General features: G+C 42.6%; 1 pseudogene; it reads left to right on the forward strand.

The window, feature by feature from the left end:
* The first annotated feature begins 340 nt into the window (after positions 1-340).
* Rpl35-ps7 (ribosomal protein L35, pseudogene 7) lies at positions 341-924 on the forward strand (annotated as a pseudogene).
* The last annotated feature ends 12,499 nt before the right edge of the window (positions 925-13,423 follow it).

A 13,423-nucleotide genomic window follows, 5' to 3' on the forward strand; every position in this document is an offset into this window, starting at 1 on the left:
TAAGCTTATATTACAACTCACAATGTTCAACACCTTCCCCATATTATTGTGTCAACATTTCCTTTATTGGCTTCAATTTTTAGTTTGTGTGTGTGTGTGTGTGTGTGTGTGTGTGAGGGAGGGAGAGAGGAGGAGGAGGAGGAGGAGGAGAAAGAGGAGAGAGACAGAGAGAAGAGAGAAACACCTAAACAGATGCACTCCTCTGTTAGGATGTGACAGCATGATACATGTGAGTGCCCATAAAATGTAAAATATGCATACACATACTCATGACACACAGAGAACTGTGTATTTAAAGTCATGAAAAATGACAGCGGCCTCAGCCGTGAACAACACAGCAATGGCCAAGATTAAGGCTCGGGACCTGTGCGGCAAGAAGGAGGAGGTGTTGAAACAACGGGATGATCTGAAGGTGGAACTGTCCCAGCTTCGCATGTCCAAAGTGACAGGAGGCGCCATGTCCAAGCTCTCCAAGAAACAAGTTGTACGCAAATCCATTGCCCATGTCCTCACTGTCATTAATCAGAAAACCTCAGAAAATTCTACAAGGGAAAGAAGTGTAAGCCCCTGGACCTGCGACCCAAGAAGAGGAGAGCCATGGGCCGCTGGCTCACCAAGCATGAAGAGAAGCTGAAGACCCAGAAGCAGCAGGGGAAGGAGCGGCTGTACCCACTGTGCAAGTACGCAGTCAAGGCCTGAGACGACGACAGTGACAATAAAGTGCAAGACTGACGAAAAAAGATTAATTTGCTTTATATGTGAGGGTGTAAAAGTTGAAATTAAGATTGGACATTATAGGAGACACATCATAGGTGAATTCTTTTCACTTTTGAACTTTGGACTTTTTTCTCCATCCCTCCTCCCATTTTCTCTGTTTCTCATTTTTTCTTTTCTTTTTATTTTATTGGATATTTTTTATTTACATTACAAATGTTATTCCCTTTCCCGGTTTCCCAGACATAAGTCCCCTATCCCATCCCCCTCCCCTTCTTCTATAAGGGTGTTCCCCTCCCCATCCACCCCTTCCAATACCCCAACATTCCCCTACACTGAGGGGTTGAGCTTTGTCAGGATCAAGGGCTTCTCCTTCTATTGGTGCCCAACAAGGCCATCCTCTGCTACATATGCAGCTGGAGCCATGGGTCTGTCCATGTACAGTCTTTGGGTAGTGGTTTAGTCCCTGGGAGCTCTGGTTGGTTGGCATTGTTGTTCTTATGGCGTTACAAGCTCTTTTAGCTCTTTCACTCCTTTCTTTAATTCCTCCAATGGGGATCCCATTCTCAGTTCAATGGTTTGCTGTTAGCATTTGTCTCTGTATTTGACATGCTCTGGCTGTGCCTCTTGGGAGACATCTATATCTGGCTCCTGTTTCTGTCTCTTCTTTGAGAAACATTTTCATGTGGTAAAGGCTAGCCATAGAATGTTATGGTCAAGACTTGTCTTGAGCTGATCTTTTTGGTTCCATTTTCCAAGTGGTAGAGTTATAGGCATGCATCATCATACCTGGATATTGAGTTTCATTTTTAAGATTTCATTATTTTATCAGCACTTGCCAATCCCTGTGAAATTACAGTTATTAGCTACCTGGGCTGGATCATGTCTCCTTTAAAACTCTCATCATAGTCTTCTCTAGTGCCCCAGAATCTGCACTGTTGGAGGAAGGACCTTTCAAGATATAATTATGGCTAGATTGGGCTCCCGTGAATTTTCTAGTCTGACTGGTGAAAAAGGAGTGAGGACATATACACAGAGGGAAGGCCATGTGAGCATGTGGAAAGAAGGTGGCCATCAATAAAGCAAAGGGAGAAAGCTTAGAAGCAAGGAACCCTATTAACAGCTTGGCTGTAGACTCCTAGTTTCCAGAATCATAGAGGAAATGCCTGATGTGCAAGCCCTCCAGTCCGCAGTACTTTGCTGTGGCATCTGGAACTCACTAAGATGCTGTTCTCTAGAGGCAGGCTCAGAGAAGACTGGAGTGGTTGCGGGTCTAACTGCACCAGTTACCATGGCCTTGCTACTCCACAGCTGTTTCCTGTAGCTCTGTGTCTAGAAGTATCTGCTAGGGCAGGAGGTGTCAAAGGGGCCTTGGTACTTCTGCCAAAACAATAACGAGGGAATGTTCTCTGTGCAGTAACGAATGCGGGTCTAAATCCTGGCTGGGCCTATTAAGTGCTTCTAAGAATATATGGCCTTAAGTTCTGCTTCTGTGGTCTTATTGCCCCTTAATTTCTTAGATACTCACCATACAATATCTGTCTGTGATTTTCATGAAATGTCACCCCAGATGACACATCCTGCCATTTGGAAGATGAAGGCACAAGGAGATATACTCCAGCACAGTCATGTGAAATTTAACTTCCAGCATCCTGGTTCGTTAAAGCCAGTTGGACAGTCCTTATATGAGATGGATGAAGCAGCCTTATGAGCTAGGCCTTGAGGAAGAAATAGAAAATTTTCAGTTAGAGAAGGGTTTTCAGAAAGAAAACAGCTGGAGCAGAGCTACCAAAAGGGTACAGGGCTTAAACAGAGATCCTGTGTGAAATCGTCTTACAGGTCCTCCATGACTACTCTGGAACGTGTCACATTCATCTGTGTCTTAGATCTGTGTGAAGGGAGACCATGACCACAACAAGTCTTATAAAGGAAAAGATTGAATTGGGTGGAGCATGGGACCCAAAGGGAATAGGAACTCCACAGAAAGATCAACCGAATCAACTAACCTAGAACCTTGATGTGAATAGACATGTGTTCATGTCTTCCAGGAAAATACCATAGAACACACTATAATATTAGTCAGAATGTAAGTACCTGATGCAGGTTAGTGGCAATAAGGACCCCAGGTGAGTGGCAGCAGACATTAGGAAGGGGCCAGGGACCCCAGGGACAGATTTGCTGCCACATGATAGTGCTGGGGCTTCTGTGATTAAGATTCACTGGTTGACAAAGACTCTTTCTGTTCAGAGCATGGCTAAAACTGTGAATGAGTGAGTTCATCAGCGAGTCCCTCAGTGAATGAATCAATAAGCAAAGCAGATGTGGCAAGTCCATTTATAGTTCTGTGAATGGAGCAAGCCCAGTAATACGATTCTACTCTTTGTGCACTGCAGTGACAGGACACGGAGAAGCTGACTGGCGGTTCCCATTGTCAACTCGGATGCTGCTGCTAATGCACACAAAGACAACGATGAGAAAGCAGTGTGGGAGTTCTTCAGTGAGATACTTATCGAGCTATAATGATGATTTCTGTGTTACTCTAAATAGGCAACTCTCTCCACAGTTTACTACCAGCTGTGGAGTCTGAATAACTCTTTGTTTCTCATTGATACCAGATTCATGAAAGAGTACCACACATCTTTTACCCAACCAGATTGAACTATTTGTAATGATAGATAAGCCAGGATTCTCATCCATCCATCCATCCATCCATCCATCCATCCATCCATCCATCCATTCCTTTTTTCTCTTTTCCTATCTTGATTTTATGAACTAGCATAAAATAAAATTAATAAAGTAATTTATTGTAAACAAAATTATCCTAATTCAGTATATCTTAAGAAAGATAGCACGGGGTGCAATCCATTTTATACATGGGTACAAGCAACTTCCTCTTCTGAATGTTTCTATTGTTCAGATATAATAATCCTTAGGTACTAAAATATTCTGGCCTCCAAAGAAAAAAATTAGTGTTGCTCAATGTTGTATCCTTATGAAGACCATTTAAATTAATTCCACACATATTTATTGATAACTAACCATGTACCAATGCCATGTTCATAAAGGCAACATGAATTGTGAAAGAATAAGATTATGTCAGAAGGTGAAGGAGAGAAAGAGATGGGATGACAGAACTCAGGCAGCATTGGTCCTCTCCACTGCTCAAATAGTGTGTACTGACAAACAGCCATTCAGGTTAGGATGCTAGACCTGTGATGGGACTTTGAGGACAAGGGCTGAGACAGTGACAGACATCACAGCAATAAGACTAACAAACTTCAGTCCCTGTGTTCACACCGGCCTAAGTTTCACGTGTACTGGATAATCTTCCACTGAACGCCGCTGGGTATAGACAATTATTTCCCTGCCCTTATGGCTTAGCATGGTGAGATAAAAAGGAGAGACAATGCAGGCAAGGTCCTAGGCAGAGAAAGTGATCAAGGCAGTGTAGTTCAGCCCTGTGAAGCAGGGTGAGGAGGGAGTGAATGCAGACAAACAAACAAACAAACAAACAGCAGCAACAACACATGACCGGGACTGGAAAGAGTGTCAAGGACTTAGGGGTAATGTCCCATTGGAAATCACAGATTGTCATCATTCCCTGGCAGCACTGGGCTTCCTGCACAGAGGAGGCAGACATGTGTGGTCTTCCCCTGCACCCCAAGAGTCCTGATCGACATCAGTACTTATGTCCTGGCCCATAGCCTGCTCTGTCATCCATATTCCCAGAATTCTCTGCTGCAATTTCATTCCTGTTCACTCATCTGCTCGTCCCTTGGCCATCCATGACTATGATGAACTGTGTTTACACTATGCACTCTAGGGCCGTAAGCCTCACAGTAACTTAAATCCCTACCCCGACCTGTGCAACTCCTTCTGCTCTGAACCTCACTTATAACAGTCATTCTGAGATTCTGCTTCGACTGCTGTCTCCCTGTGTCCTTACAGTCCACTCTGTCTTGTTGGTGCTTTTTTACTTTATTTTTATGGCAAAGGCTTTTCTTGGTTTTAAATACAGCTCAATGTCACCTTCTCTGATGTCCCTTATCCCTAAAGATTTTATTTACTTATTTTAACCATATTTAAAGTACTTTATTTTGTTTTTATTTGTGTGTGTGTGTGTGTGTGTGTGTGTGTGTGTGTGTGTGTGTGTTTATGCATGTGAGTGTAGGTACCTGAGGAAGCTAGAAGACTTTGGGTTCCCTGAAACTGGAGTTACATGTAGTTCTGAGTCACTTGATGTAGGGTTCACGAACTGAACATGGGTCCTTTGCAAGGGCAGTGTGCACTCTTAGCCTCTAGGCTGAGTCATCTCTGTAGCCCCATGGACTGTTACATTCTGTGTCTCTCCTATGCTCAGCATGACGCCCCACGTCTTGCTAAGTCACTACTGGGTTTACTGCCTACTCTCCCATACATCTAACGCTTGAAGCTCTCAAAGCTTGGGCTTGAGTTGTAGTTTAACATTTCTATGCACATCCATGTGTAGCATAGATACAAAGAACATTGGCTTAGGAAGCTCTTGGAAGATATGATTAACTTCTTTTTAATAGTGTAACATATCCTTTTGACTAATACTTCCTAAGATTTTGAAACTCCAAATGCACATACATGTTAATTTTTACAAAGAAAATTGTTTTAATAACCTACACAGGGTTCAGAAGTCTTGATGTGATATTTATACTCTAACTTAATGATTTCTTATGCCTGAGAAAGTATCTCAATATTAATGTAAGTGACATTAGTTAGCACTGGACTGACAAAATTACTATGCTTCAAGGGAAACCAGCTTTACAAATCCTTTTTGTATTCTAAAGCCTTGTGCTAGGTTTTACAATGAGAAGACATTAAATGAGACCCGACAGGATCCAGCCTCATTCTCTGCATTATTTCTGTCCGGATGATGCTTCACTCTATCCATAGCAGGAAAAGAATGGATAACAATTGTGTTAGTTTCTTTTAGACGTAGTGAGAAGCAGCTGCTGTTAATTCATGACAGAATGGATAGACAGCACTTCTAAGACAAAGGTAACAGAATAAGAACAGCAACTGAATGTGAAAGCTATAATTGTATCACTCAGATCTGGTAGCTGGTAATGAAGCCAGTGAGCATTCCTGCCTCCCTCAGAACAGCTGAGGAAAAGGCCTCACTTGCTGTTCTGGCAGGAAAGCTCAGGCAAACAGTATCTTCCAGCACAGCTCACAGCTTGCTCCTTCAGGAGGCCTCAGCCTCATCTGACTCCTGTGGTGATTTAAATCCCTGTTTTTGGGTCCCATAGTACCCTGGTGCCTATCAAAATACTTGGGACTTAACTTTTAGCAGAAAAGGGTTGGGGATTTAGCTCAGTGGTAGAGCACTTACCTAGTAAGCGAAAGGCCCTGGGTTCGGTCCTCAGCTGGGGGTGGGGGGTGGAACTTTCAGCAGGACAATGAGCATCTTTAAGTCCTGTTTGTGTCACTTGATCCTGTTTTCAACACTTGATCTTAACAAAGAATTTAGCACATAGTATCTGCTGAATAAATGTGAATGGGTAGATGTGTGAATGGGTTTGTAGATGAATGGCTATATTATGCATGTACATATGTATGCATGTGTGGGTCAGTATGTGTATGTATGTGTGCCTGTGTATATGCTCGTGTGTGTATAGATGGATAGTGGGTGGGGGACTATCTTTCCTATTCCCTGACCAGGAAATAGAGGATATAGGAAGTATGTATCATTTCTTTCTGGTCAAAGCTGTGAACTTTCACCCCCATTACCACTTGTTCTTTTGGGATATTGATGCTTTCCGCATGTAGTAGAATTCCCACTGAATGGGTGACACAGGAAAAATTCAATCCTAATGTCACTGAGCTGCCTGCAGATGTCACTCAGCGATAAGGCACCTGTCTGTCTTTCTCTTCTCTTGGCTTCTATTTTCACAGATAAATGAAACAGAGAACAGTAGTAGACTTATGTGATGTGTCCGCTTATTCTGTTTGCTGTTTCTGCCCCAGTCTCTCTCTCTAGTGTGGTGCTGTGGTAAAGGCATTTCTTGAACTTATGGAGGAAGAAACTAAGGAATACTGTGCCTTCCATCAGCAGTGGTGGGTTTGCTGAAAGTCACACCAGCTTTAGATTCAAGTTCCCAGGCATTTGATGGGGTTCACCTATGACAAATGGCGTACTGTTTGAAAAGCTCAATTAAAAAACCTGTAGCTGGTTACAGTCATTTCTTCCACTAGGCTTGGTCATGAGGGTGAAAGGCAGCATGCAGAGCCATACAGTACTGGCGACAAAGCTATCATTAAACAGATCTACCTTACATCCTTCTACATGCTCTGACATCACTCTTGTCAGAAGTCAGCCTAATTCCACGTGATGAAATCTGTGTCCCAGCCAACTGCTACTTTGATTGACCACAAAACCTGCCAGGACCAATGTAGAAAACCTCTGTGTTTAATTTTTAATTGAATTTGTTCTTGCAAGGTTTCACACATGTTCATAATGCATACTGACCCGTCTACTCCCTACTGTTCCTTCTGCCCTACCCCCTTTTTGCAAAACTCTTTATCACAGTTACACAACAAAAGGCCAGATTTCTGTAGCTAGCTGTGGCTGGTAAGGTGTACCTGTTCTAGCAGAGAGCAGAGTGGATTCAGAGGTCTCATCTCAGGGGCTCATCCAGCTGGTCTTGAGCTGAACATCTGAGCTCCACAGGGTTTCTTTCCTTCTCTATAAGGCGGTATTCACACAGTAATACATTGAGACACAAGATCACCATAACAGAAATATTTGTAATAGTATTCATCATCTACACTGCTGTACCCTCCTGAGTATTTAGTACCTAAGTCTCTGGAACTGAGCCAAGAGCTTCTTATCATTTAAATATCACAAACCTCTTGATACAATGACCTTTACTACACACTAAGAAATTAAAACTTGAGTATGAGAGCTCAGGCTCTGTGAAGCAGCATGGAAATCTCTTCACGGTCTGCCCACAAGGGAGTGTCACACAGGGGTCTCAGGTCTTACAGGTTAACAAGTGTTGAGAGTTGAATGTCTCATAGCTCCCTACATTGCTTCACAGAAGAGAATGTCTCTGTTGCACATCTCCCATTGCCGTAGCAGCATCTCTCTGGCCAGTGCCAGTAATTTGTGGATATCAGTAAGCATGTATGAGCCAGGTTCCCAGGGTCTGAGCACCTCAAGGCCCTGACTCAATCACGTCTCAGAGTCCAGACACCTCAGAATGTCTGCTTGTTGCCCATGCAGGTTTTCACAGGCCTACTCATTCTGAGTTCCATGGTAAAGGGGTCTTGGGCACTATCACAAGAATTTTATGCTCAAAAAAATTGCAAGAGAATGTGTTCTGGAAGGAGAAAACATTTTCTCCATAGCCTGATCAGAGAAAAAGTGGTCTGGGTTGGTACTTTTCAACATATCCAGTTCTGATTCCAGGCTTGTGCAAAGAACACTCAAACCTACTCTTGCAATGAAATCTCAGGGCATAAAACTCATCGCATGTTATAATCTGATCTAATCATTTTCTAATTCTACGAGTGTGTGGGCATGGAGCATGTTCAGAACACACATTTTTCTTACTACATTCTAGGGTATCAAGTGAGTATGTGGTTGAATAAATGACATCTATATAGGCAGCATTCACATGTTCAAATCCAGATATACCAGGAACACAGTGCTTTGTGATAACTTAGACATTTCTTTGATAGAATTCTCCTCACTTGCCAGCTTGCTTCTGTCAGTCTCTTTGGCTGCACATAAATGCATCATCGAAATTTATAAAACTTTTTGAAGAATTCATGGGAGGGATAAAGGACATTGACGTCACATATCTCAGAGTTAAATTTCTGGGAGGAGAGAGAGATGACAGTGGGAATTCTTATATTTTTGGTTGTGAGCCTAGCCTTTAACGGCTGAGCCATCTCTCCAGCCCAACAGTGGGAATTCTTATAACTTCCTTTTCAGTTGCAGATCTGGAACTGTAGAGAAGGGGGTTCTCTCTCTCTCTCTCTCTCTCTCTCTCTCTCTCTCTCTCTCCCTCTCTCCCCTCTCCCTCCCCTCTCCCTCCCCCTCTCCCTCTCCCTCTCCCTGTCTTCCTTCTCAAGCAGCACCATGGTCACCTCATTGGTGTGTGTTGCCTTTCTCCCAGATTTTGTCTCAGTAATTTATACTTTCCCATCCCTCATCCCCCTTTGAAACCTTGTACTCCACCCTGTGTTACATAGAAGTAGTTCACCAACAAAGCCTGTCCTTACTATGTGAGGAAGTCTTACCTGAGCTTCTAGGAGCCAAATAGCAGTTATGTACTCTATAACAGTGGTTCTCAAACTTCCTAGTGCTGTGACCTTTTAATATACTTCCTCATGTTGTGGTGACCTCCAACCACAAAAATATTTTATTGCTACCTCTTATCTGAATTTTGCTACTGTTATGAATCATAATGTGAATATCTGATATGTGACCCCCCTGAAGGAGTCACGACCCACAGGTTGAGAACTGAATCTCCATAACTATATAAGAATCACTACCATCTCTTGATTCCCACAGAGGATTTGTTTTTGGCTGCTGAGAGATACTAAAATCTTCAGATACTCAAGTTTGATGTACAAAAGAGCAAAGTGCTTGCCAATAACCTTGCATCCCAGTCCATATATGTGCCCCATCCCGTTTTCTATCACCTTAAGTGCCATCTAAAAATCTGATAGTATGAATGTAATTATGTGCTGCTGAGAGCATGATTGCAAATCTTTATAGAGACTCATTTGCATAGTTTTTTTTAATGCTCTGTGCATGTGTCCCATGTTTGTTCAGTCATCTCTAGATTTCTATAGAGCTAAATACAGTGCACATGCTATAGAAACAGCTGTTATACTTTATTGCTTAACCAATAACAATAAGAGAAAATGAGTGTAGGTAGACTATATACTCCCACCCTCCATCCTCCACCACCCCCCAAAAACCCAAATCTCTACTTGGCTAAATCTTAAAGTTACAGAACTCTGGACAGAGTGAGTGTCATGTGTCATGACCAATTGTCACCAGCAAAAAGTTATAAAACAAGTTTGCATAGATGGTGGTCTGTGCTGTGTCTGTAGTTGAGTGTCTGTAGTGTTCATGCTCAGATGCATTAATAACTTGGTTAGGTACTTCAGTCACACCTCCCATGTGTTTCTGTAAGTGATTAGAGGGGTTGAATGAAAACAACCTTGGTAATGACTTAATAGAAAAAATTGTTTTTTCAGAAGTAGTGATGATAAGAAGCCAGAAGTAGAGGTGGCCTTGCTGTTTAGCGATTTGCACCATAGAGAAACAGCAGGCCCAAGATCAGGTCAGTCTAGAAGATGATCAACAAGATGGGATGGAAGAATTAGCTCTACTTAGTGAGATCTTAAGCCCCAATGAGGGTATATTTGGTCAATGACCAGAAGCAGTAGAATGAAAACAGGAAGGGATGTTCTAGTTCCTCCTGTCTTCTAGTGTCTCTTACCAAATATTGCCACGAGATTGTAAGGGTCAGATTCAAGAAGAATGATACCGGGGCTGGGGTAGTAGCTCAGTGGTAGAGCGCTTGCCTAGGAAGCGCAAGGCCCTGGGTTCGGTCCCCAGCTCCGAAAAAAAGAACCAAAAAAAAAAAAAAAAAGAATGATACCATGAACTCAAGTAGTATATAAATGCAAAGAGTGTTTATTCTGCAGAAGTCCAGCATGCTGGGGTCTCCCATTACCAAGATAGAGAGACAACAGAGTATGCACTCAGGCTAGGCATTTTGGGGGTAGGTAACATTTATCTTGTTCCATCTCTAGGGACATTCCAGTACCAGGGTGTGGGACCTGGAAACTGAGGTCTGGAAACCATTGCTGAGAAAGTCTAGAAACTGCTGCTGACCCATTGTCCTTGCATCAGGCCAGGTGGCCTGGGGCAGCTTCTGAGGTCTGGACTTGCCTGGACTTGTCTAGTCCTGAACTGCCAATTTGAAACCTGTCATGGAGTCAGTCTAGCCTTCTCAAGACTTGGAGGTAGAGGTGCCAGGGGAAAGGCTCAGCCTATAGTAACAGTACAAGGCATGGGAGGGGGAGGATAAAAATGGAACTGAGAGAAAACACAATTACACATATACTATTTTATAGTCTGTATCAGAACTAAGAAAAGCTAATTGAGAGGAAGATGTAGTGAAACATCCAGAGAAACCCATTCAAAAGCTTTCTGTATTACCCTTCACCTTCTAGATGACTCCTATTGCACCAGTCCTTGCTCTCAACTCCTTTTGAAAAGGATTATCATACTTAAGCAGAAGTGTCTTTAATCTACCAGATCTCAGATCTCTTCCTATTATCATTGGCTCTATCACTGGCCCATAGATTGATCTTCCTCTTTCACATGACTTCCCTTCTCACTCCCTCATTGAAGACTCTTCAAAGGGGAGCAGGCTTCTGGTTTTCTCTACTGTAATTCCTCTCAGTCTGACTTTTGGCCTTATCCTTAAACACAGCAAGGATTTTCAGGAACACATCTTACCAAATCCATTAATGCCTCTTCTTACCAGACTTAGCTGCTGGGTTTGATTCTGTTGATCTTTTTATTAAGTTCTGTCCTCAAATGTCTTTGTGAGATTAGGCCCTCTGAACTCTCCTTTAGTTCTATTTTTAAGTAAAGAATGGCTCTGCCACCACCCTATGACCTCTGCATCTATATATGTGTGTGGATGTGTGGAAGCCAGCAGCCAAACTTCAGGTCACATCTCTCAGGAAACTGTCCACCTTATTTTGAGGCAGGGACCCCATTTTGCCAGGAACTCACTGATTTGGTGAGGCTGAGTCTCACTATCCAGCGTGTCTCATACCTCCTATCTATACCTCCCCAGCAGTGGAATTGCAAGTGTGTGCTACCTTGCCCAGCTTGTTTATGTAAGTTCTGGGGATAAAACTAAGTGTTTATGCTTGCAAAGTAAGCATGATTGAGCCATCTCTCCAACCAAGGGCTAGAGTTATTGATAAGGAGAAAAGAAGAAGTCAGTGCTTATGAGGAGGGAATAAAAACCTACTTCTGGGACAGAAATTAGGTGATGGTCCTAATATCACCAATAATCTCCCTTTGACTGTAATTGAGCATATTTCTCACCCACAGTCTTGTGTCAACAAGAAAATGTGAGCATCAATGGGTTTCCCCATAAAACTAACATATTTCTTTGGAAAAGGAGAACAAATCTAGAAGTTTAGTTACTTCTGAGTTGAGTGGGGGCTGTCTATCCCTACTCCTTGGTCTGGCTACAAGACTGCTTATACATAAACGGTTGTCCTACTGCAAAGGAGCTGAGCTACCTAACTTGCCTTTTTGCCTGTGATTCAAAGGAGTTTGTGTAATTTTATACTCTTGGGCTAGGCCATGGAAGGAGTTCAGTTCTGCAGTGTAAATTTCTGTGTCACAAATAAATGGCTGCTTCCACAGAGGATAGTCTACACTGTCCTCTGGATCTCAGAATCTCTTTTTCTCTCCCTCCCTCTCTCTCCCTCTCCCTTCCCCTCTCCCTCCCTCCCCCCCTCCCCGTCCCTAGGTCCTATGTCTCCATCCATCACCTTGTACTATACCCAAGCCAGCTGACTTGACCTTGCATTCCTCTCTCATTCCTACCCAGCTTGGCTTTTCCTATTCAACCCTATTCGAAGTACATCATAGTTCATGTCATAGATTATCCATGACATGGCTCTGACTGACCATAACATTTCTTGTCTGTGTTTTATTCCTCCAAAATCCAAATTTTATTTCTTGAACTTAAAAAATTTGCTGTGCCTGGTTTTTCTAGGTCAACAATTCCTACCCTTGTGGTTCCTCATCTCTCCTGCCAATTGTCTCCTCTCTGTTCTACATCACACAGGATGAGAAAATACCCTAGGATAAAAGAAAATAGCAGAAAAGGTCAAAATTTGCTCAGAAAAGAAACTTGTATGGCTAAATACTTGTTATGCAATTAACCATGAATCAGAATCATTGGAACTCTACTTGTACCAGCTACTTTTCCTCATTGCTATGACAGAATAAAGCCAACTTAGTGGATGCAGAGTCTGTTTAAGCTTACAGTTGGAGGGTGTAGTCCATCATGGTAGGGAAGCATATGGTGGCAGGAGATTGAAACAGCTGCTCACCCATAGTCAGGAAACGGGGAGTGATATGTGCTTGTGTTCGGCTGGCTCCCCTCTTAATATTTAGTCCAGGATAATTATGCCTATGGAGTGGTGCTGTCCACATTTAGGATGGGTCTTTCTATCTTAGTAAACTCAAACGAGAAATTCTCCTACAGACATGCCTACATGGCCTCTAGGTGATTCCATATTCTGTAAAGTTGCCCATTATTACTAATCATCAAGCATCTAATCAGTCCCTAATAGTGCCAGATACTAGGGCTGAGAATCTTCATATAGTTCTGAACTACAAAAAGTCATCTAATGGTGTCAGAAAATGAACAAGTAGCAATGAGGAGGGGGTGGACCATAGTTCCAATCTGGGTTCTGTCATTGACTGTGTGATTTTGAGGCTTGCACAGGTGAAAACTTGACTTTCTTCTAGCATATCAATGAAAAAGATTGCACCTTTAAACTCTGATGCAGACATAACATCAGTGTAGACAGTCTAGTGTCTTGTACATATGATATTCCCATTTTTGAACAACATACCTCTTTTTGCCCTACTAGTTAAACAGATGCCACTTTG

Source organism: Rattus norvegicus, chromosome 8 (assembly GCF_036323735.1).
Source record: "Rattus norvegicus strain BN/NHsdMcwi chromosome 8, GRCr8, whole genome shotgun sequence".
Classification (NCBI taxonomy): domain Eukaryota; kingdom Metazoa; phylum Chordata; class Mammalia; order Rodentia; family Muridae; genus Rattus; species Rattus norvegicus.